Genomic DNA, 7,279 nt, shown 5'->3' with positions numbered 1-7,279 from the left:
ATCTATCTATCTATCTATCTATCTATCTATCATCTATCTGTTTGTCTATCTAAACATCATCTATCTATCTATCTATCTATCTATCTATCTCATACCTAACTATCTCCTATCTATCTATCTATCTATCTATCTATCTATCTATCTATCTATCTATGTATCTATCTATCTATCTATCTATCTATCTATCTATCTATCTCATACCTAACTATCTTCTATCTATCTATCTATCTATCTATCTATCTATCTATCTCCTACCTAACTATCTCCTATCTATCTATCTATCTATCTATCTATCTATCTATCTATCTATCTATCTATCTATCTATCTCATATTTATTTCATATCTATATATCTATCCATCTCCTTATTTATTTCATATTTATCTATCTTTCTATCTATCTATCTCATATTTATGTATCTATCTATCTCTCTATTTAGCTAATATTTATTTATCTTTCTATCTCTCTATTTCATATCTATCAATCTATCTATTTATCTCATATCAATTTATCTATCTATCTATCTATCTATCTATCTATCTATGTCATATCTATCTATCTATCTATCTATCTATCTATCTATCTATCTATCTATCTATCTATCGATCTATTTCATATCTATCTATCTATCTATCTATCTCATATTTATTTCATATTTATCTATCTTTCTAGCTATCTATCTATCTCTCATATTTATGTATCTATATATCTCTCTATTTATCTCATATTTGTTTATCTTTCTATCTCTCTATATATTTCATATCTATCTATCTATCTATCTATCTATCTATCTATCTATCTATCTATCTATCTATCTATCTATCTATCTGTCTTTCTCACATCTATCTCATAAGCATCTGTTTCATATATACCAAGCTATCTTTTTATCCATCCAGCCACCCTATAACATTGTAATGTTGTTTTGTTTGTGGTTGATAATGTATGTTCGCTATTTTATTATTATCATTATTATTATTTTTTATTTTTTATTTTTAAATGAGATTAAATGTAAATTTGCAAATAGACTAAAAAAGTTACACATACATTAGCATCGTTATGGAAATGATGTCACATTTTGTAGCTAAAATCTCTCAAACTATTACCTCTATAATATCAATAGATTGAGATGTTTGAAGGAGGGGACATCCGCTGTGCCAGATACAGAAGTAATGAAGAGGATTATACAAGTGCAGAAGACAGAATGTTTGGTAGAACTATTAACAAACTCAACTCCAAAATATCCATCTGCATTTTACATATTCTGCCTGGGGGTTTACGTCTCCCTCACTGGAACTTACTAGCGAACGTTCATGGCTTCGTGTCTCAGGTATTTATTATTATTATCATTATTATCATTAATTTTTATTTATAGGGCCCCACAAAGTGTCCGTAGCGGCGTACAAGGACAAACAATAACACAGTACAAGGTGAAACAGCACCGTACAATTAACAGTAAGAACTATAACTCTGGGAGCTCAAAGCACAGCTAGAGAGAGGGTGGGGGATAATCAGCACAAGCTGGTAACCTAAGCCCAAAAGGGTGGGCGCCGATGACAGGTTAAGAGCCACTGAGAGGAACAGAGAGAAGCGAGGGGAGTCGGAGGGCAGAAGGTCCAAGAGGAGGTGGGTTGAGTAGCTGGAGAGGAAAGTTATAAGTGGTGGAAACAGGAGGAGAGAAAGCCCTGCTCAAAGGAGCTTACAATCTAAAGGGAGGGGAAGACAGACAGAGACACAGGGCCTGATCAACCACTAGGCTGACCAGGTTGCAGCCTGGGGCGCTGGGTCCTGGGGGGCGCTGCACTGTGGGTATTTTTTTTAAAAAAAAAATCTTTTTTTTAAAAAATTTTTTTTTTTTTTAAATTTTTTTTTTTTCTTCATTCATTTTTTTTGGGGGTGGGGGAGGGGGGGGTCGCCGCGGGGGGTGGAGGGCTCGACGATCAAAAGCATAGGTGGTCAGTGGTTAGCAACACACAGCCAATCGCCAGGCTGCCTGTTGCTGTGCAGCAGACAGGAAGCAGGACGTCTTCACTTCCTATCTGCTGATCTGAGGAGAGGAGCGACGCTGGCACAACTACAGGTAAGTGAAGGGGGGAACTGCCCTGCATATCTATAGGGAGGGGGGGAACTGCCCTGCATATCTATAGGGAGGGAGGGGGGAACTGCCCTGCATATCTATAGGGAGGGGGGGGGAACTGCCCTGCATATCTATAGGGAGGGGGGGAACTGCCCTGCATATCTATAGGGAGGTGGGGGGAACTACCCTGCATATCTATAGGGAGGGGGGGGGGAACTACCCTGCATATCTATAGGGAGGGGGGGGAACTACCCTGCATATCTATAGGGGGGGGACTACCCTGCATATCTATAGGGAGGGAGAGGGGGGACTGTCATGCATATGTATAGGGAGGGAGAGGGGGACTGTCATACAAATCTATAGGGTGGGAGGGGGGGGGGCTGCCATGAAAATCTATAGGGAGGTAGAGAGGTTGATATGTATGAAGGAGGGCAGAGGAGGGGGGCTGATATATGTGACTGGGGAAGTTTTGATGTGACGGGGGGGGGATAGCTAGCTAGCAGAGTGGAGGTAAGGAAAATAGCTGCAAAGGGGATGGATGCAGGGTGGGAGGTAAAGAAAATGGCTGCAGCAGGGGTTAAGGAAAATGGCTGTGGGGGGGGGGTTGTGGTTAAGGAAAATGGCTGCAGGGGGTATTTAAAAAATAGAGCAGCTTTGGGGGGCAGAATCTCATGATTGTGTGGTGGTCACATGGGTGGTCTCAGCAATCACTAGAATACTAAATATTAGTGAGATGGGGCTGGTAGAGGTTTGTATTTGATTGACAACAAATATTCAGATATTGCTTATATATGCCTGTCCAATGGGGTACTTTTAGCTGGCCATAACGGAGTGTTTTGTTTTAACTAAAGGGCCTAATCATTCAGGGTTTGCATTATAATACATTTTTGCATTTTCAAAACAGGACGCCAACTTTCCAGAAGCCAGCGAGAGGATAACAAAGTTGCAAGAGAGAAGAGCAAGGACAGGTAAGAGACAATGGCACAATCTGTCTAAATTTGAATGCTGGAGAATACACCTGAACATTCATATTCAGGAGTGTTCCTATACACCTATATATTCGGAGGGGGGGGGGGGGGGGGCGCTGCGGCCGTATTAGCCTAGGGCGGCCAGAACCCTTAATCAGGCCCTGCAGAGACACAAGGGTGAAACGGAGAAACGGGTGAAACGGAGACAAAAGTGGAGGAGGGGGGGGGGAAGAAGGGAAGAGAGGGAGAGGTAAGTATAATGTTGTAAGTTACCATATAAATTAAAATGTCTGCGAAAGACTTAAGTGAGCCATATCAACCCCCAAAATACCACATATATGCATATACTATTCTTATATACACACATTTCATGTAACCTCCTAATAATCTGGACTTAACATCTGGCAAAATGATAAGTTTCTCAGAAATTCTACCTTTATTTTGTTTATTATAACCTTTAAATTAAAGTTTACATTTGACATATGACATTATATCCTATATAACATGGTTCACATAAGTACTGCAGGTGTGTTTAGCCTTGAAGTAGAGCTCAAACCAAAATAATACTTTGATATGTTTTAGAGATGGAGAAAACGTAATCTCTTGTATTTTCCTTGAGTGTCCTAGCAGCTGTTTACTAACAAAATTACCGTTTAATCGCAACGTTGACTATAAGAGATGTTTAGATTTATTTTTACCTGTTTATATTTTCAAGAAAAAAGTGCAAATTTAAATGAGCTTACAGTTACGGTATAGTACACACTACCTGTCAAGACCTGACCTAAAGAAGATTGGCCCATCTATATTAATACATGTTTTATACTGTACATACAGTTTGTTGTGTCCATAAAATTATAACTGGTAACATTCTAAATTTCCCTGGGTAAATCATGATTTCTGGTGGCAGAATGAGCGCAGCATCACATGAAATGAGCTTGGTTTAATCAGACTGTGACATGTTTTGGGTGGATTGGGTGTGTCCTGTTTCTCCAATTGGGAATATTGACAGAAACGTGTAAATAACATTCCCTGGTTTCTACTTCTATTTGGTGTTTTTAACCTTTATTTATATAGTGCCAACTTATTAGACAGTATATGATAGAGAATATTTAATCATTAACATCAGTTCCTGCCACAGCGGAGCTTACAAATTTGCTATGAAATTCTACTAATAGTCTAAAGGCAAAAAAACCCTCCAATAGTTTTTTTTAGACTCTGGAGCCCCTCACATGAACATAGTGAGACCAAACAAACTCTATACATATAGTGCCACTTTGAATCAAATCGATGATCCTAGCGCTGCAAGACAGCAATGCTAACCACTGTGCAATCATGTTCCACATTAAAATTAGAGGAATGTAAATGTTAGATAGGCTTCAGTACAGTTTGTATCTGAAATTGCTGATTTGAATATATGAACAGTCTAGTACTCTTCCTTCCTCTCTCAGGGCACGGTATGGATCGGCGTAATAGATGAAAACGGCAAGCCAGCCGTCACCTTTACAGTGACCTGTGGTCAAATTTTCTTTATACCCAGGAATAGTATCTACTGGATTAAGAATGTTGGGGACACAAACTCAACTCTGGTGCTGTTTATGTCGACACATGAGGAATTTGTCACAGCGGAGGTTGATAGCTTGTTTTCAGCAATGGATGAAAATATATTGGCAGGAACACTCAGAGTAAGTTATCAAATCTATGTACACAAATATATTTATATAGGTTGGGCTCCTATAATTATAAATAAAAATCAAGGAACACCCAAGTTTGCCATAAAGTCCCCTCCATGAATTTGTCAAACCTTCTAAACAGATAAAGTGGAGATGTTGCCCATAGCAACCACATTCCAGCTAGAATCTGATTGGTTGCTCTGGGGAATAGCTCCACTTTTCCTGATTAGAAGGTTGATACATCTTCTGACCAAATTTACCACCATGTCCATTAATAATGTTGTGTTTTCCAAAGTTAGCCTTTAGGTGGCGCTAACTGTTCGTACTATACTATGTAAATGCATCTGGGTTGACGTGTGGTTTTTCTGGTGTTGATAAATATATTCCTTTAATATATTCCTTTAACTGTTTTTTTTTATATAGCCCTTAGGTGGAATTGATTTTATACAAAGTCTCAGACATCACAATAACGCACAAGTAATAAATCTGGCTCCAAACACTTTGGGCGTTATAAGCAGAGACTATCCGCAGTCTGAAGCCGGGGAGGTCTGGAAGTATTTTTATGACCTTGAAGGTACGGTGCACAGAACACAAATCCATAATGTGATATACAAAATAGATCTAAATATACAAATTGATATAATTAAATAAAATTGCCACAAACGGACAACATAGTGTCATTTAACTCACAATTAATGTCAAAAACGCCTTATTTTGTAAAAGGTCCAATTTTTAATTGAACAACGAATGAGACAAATTACATTTCTTGCTCTATATCTTGTAACGAAACCCACATATGGTGGCTTAGTGGTTAGCACTTCTGCCTCTCAGCTCTGGGGTCATGAGTTTGATTCCCGACCATGGCCTTATCTGTGTGGAATTTGTATGTTCTCCCCGTGTTTGCGTAGGTTTCCTCTGGATGCTCCGGTTTCCTCCCACACTCCAAAAACATACTGGTAGGTTAATTGGCTGCTATTAAATTGCACTTAGTCTCTCTCGGTCTGTGTCTGTGTGTTTATGTTAGGGGATTTAGACTGTAAGCTCCAATGGAGCAGGGACTGATGTGAATGAGTTCTCTGTACAGCGCTGCAGAATCAGTTGCGCTATATAAATAACTGATGATGATGATATGAAACTTCCCTCTTATATAAGACTCATAAAGGCAAAGGTTTGTGTAAAGGTAAGCCCTTGTTTGTCACAGTAACCGAAAGGTAAGTATTCCTGCTAATCCTGTTACACACAAACGGTGCTATATGTCTTCCACAAATGATTTGAAAGTATTGGGAAATGGATCTTGTTGCAAAATACATTTTTGCTGCATTACATATGTAAAAAAAACAAACTACTAATCTTAATGTTATAGTCTACTTATAGTAGACCCTCCACCACCCATCGAAGGTATCCACTGCCGTCTTGTAGGGCATCTTCATTTTCCCTAGAACCTTATATGTGTTCTATCTGCAGGTTCTGCACTGTGTATGTTACTTAAGATTGGTTACAATAGAGAAGGACTCAAGCAGATGATATCTATCTCTGGTGTAAACTCTCTTGTAACGTAAATAAAGCTGCATGTTGCACAAAACCTCCCAGAATCCACCTGATCATCAGCACACGTAGAGGACGTCAGGGGAAGTGAGAGGACTACTCATATGCACAGTACCAGACGCTATGGCACACAGAGGAGACCAGCGAGGGTTCTGAGGACCTAATTCTGACAATTGGTTCTAACAATACTTACATCCTCCCCCACAATTCCATGTGGAATGCTTCGGAAAGTTCCAAGTACTCAATACTGCAGCTCACACACTACAGGGCAGCACGGTGGCTCAGTGGTTAGCACTTCTGCCTCACAGCACTGGGGTCAAGAGTTCGATTCCCGACCGTGGCCTTATCTGTGAGGAGTTTGTATGTTCTCCCCGTGTTTGCGTGGGTTTCCTCTGGGTGCTACGGTTTCCTCCCACATTCCAAAAACATACTAGTAGGTTAATTGGCTGCTGTCAAAATTGACCTTAGCCCCTCTCTCTCTCTCTCTCTCTGTATGTTAGGGAATTTAGACTGTAAGCTCCAATGGGGCGGGGACTGATGTGAGTGAGTGGCGGAATTAGTGGCGCTATATAAATAGCTGATGATGAAGGAACAACTATAACTGTATAACAAATCATGTTTTCTTTGATTCATTTTAGGCGCAAGAAAATTAGTCTTTAATGGAATACAAACAACGTGGGCTGGTTTCTATAGCAATACTACCGGACTAACAGAAAAGGAAATTATTTACGGCAACTCAGTATTCTCGGTAATACATAATATTGAAAACGTTTATTTTGGAGAAATCTGAATTGTGTTTCTATTTACACACTGCTCGCGTGAAGACATTTATGAAAACTGGTGCGGAGGAAAATGTTGTTGTTGCCCATATCAAATGTTTGATTTTATTTTGCAAAGTGTACTAGAAAAATCACAGTAATAATCTGATTTCTTGCTGTGGGAAACACCACATTTTCCCTTTGTATAATTTAAAAATACTCCCAATTTGTGTGAATAACAAGCTGAGATACGCGGTAGTCATGC

At 39.3% G+C, this 7,279-nt stretch overlaps 1 long non-coding RNA gene across 1 annotated transcript; it reads left to right on the top strand.

The window, feature by feature from the left end:
* Positions 1 to 4,514: 4,514 nt before the first annotated feature.
* LOC142109862 (uncharacterized) lies at positions 4,515 to 6,982 on the top strand. The gene is made up of 3 exons (XR_012680455.1): positions 4,515 to 4,723; positions 5,135 to 5,285; positions 6,895 to 6,982. It is a non-coding gene; the product is annotated as an uncharacterized LOC142109862 (long non-coding RNA).
* Positions 6,983 to 7,279: the final 297 nt, after the last annotated feature.

This window comes from Mixophyes fleayi, chromosome 1 (assembly GCF_038048845.1).
Source record: "Mixophyes fleayi isolate aMixFle1 chromosome 1, aMixFle1.hap1, whole genome shotgun sequence".
Taxonomy (NCBI): Eukaryota; Metazoa; Chordata; class Amphibia; order Anura; family Limnodynastidae; genus Mixophyes; species Mixophyes fleayi.
The sequence above is the reverse complement of the archived record's forward strand: the minus strand, read 5'-3'. Positions and strand labels throughout refer to the sequence as shown.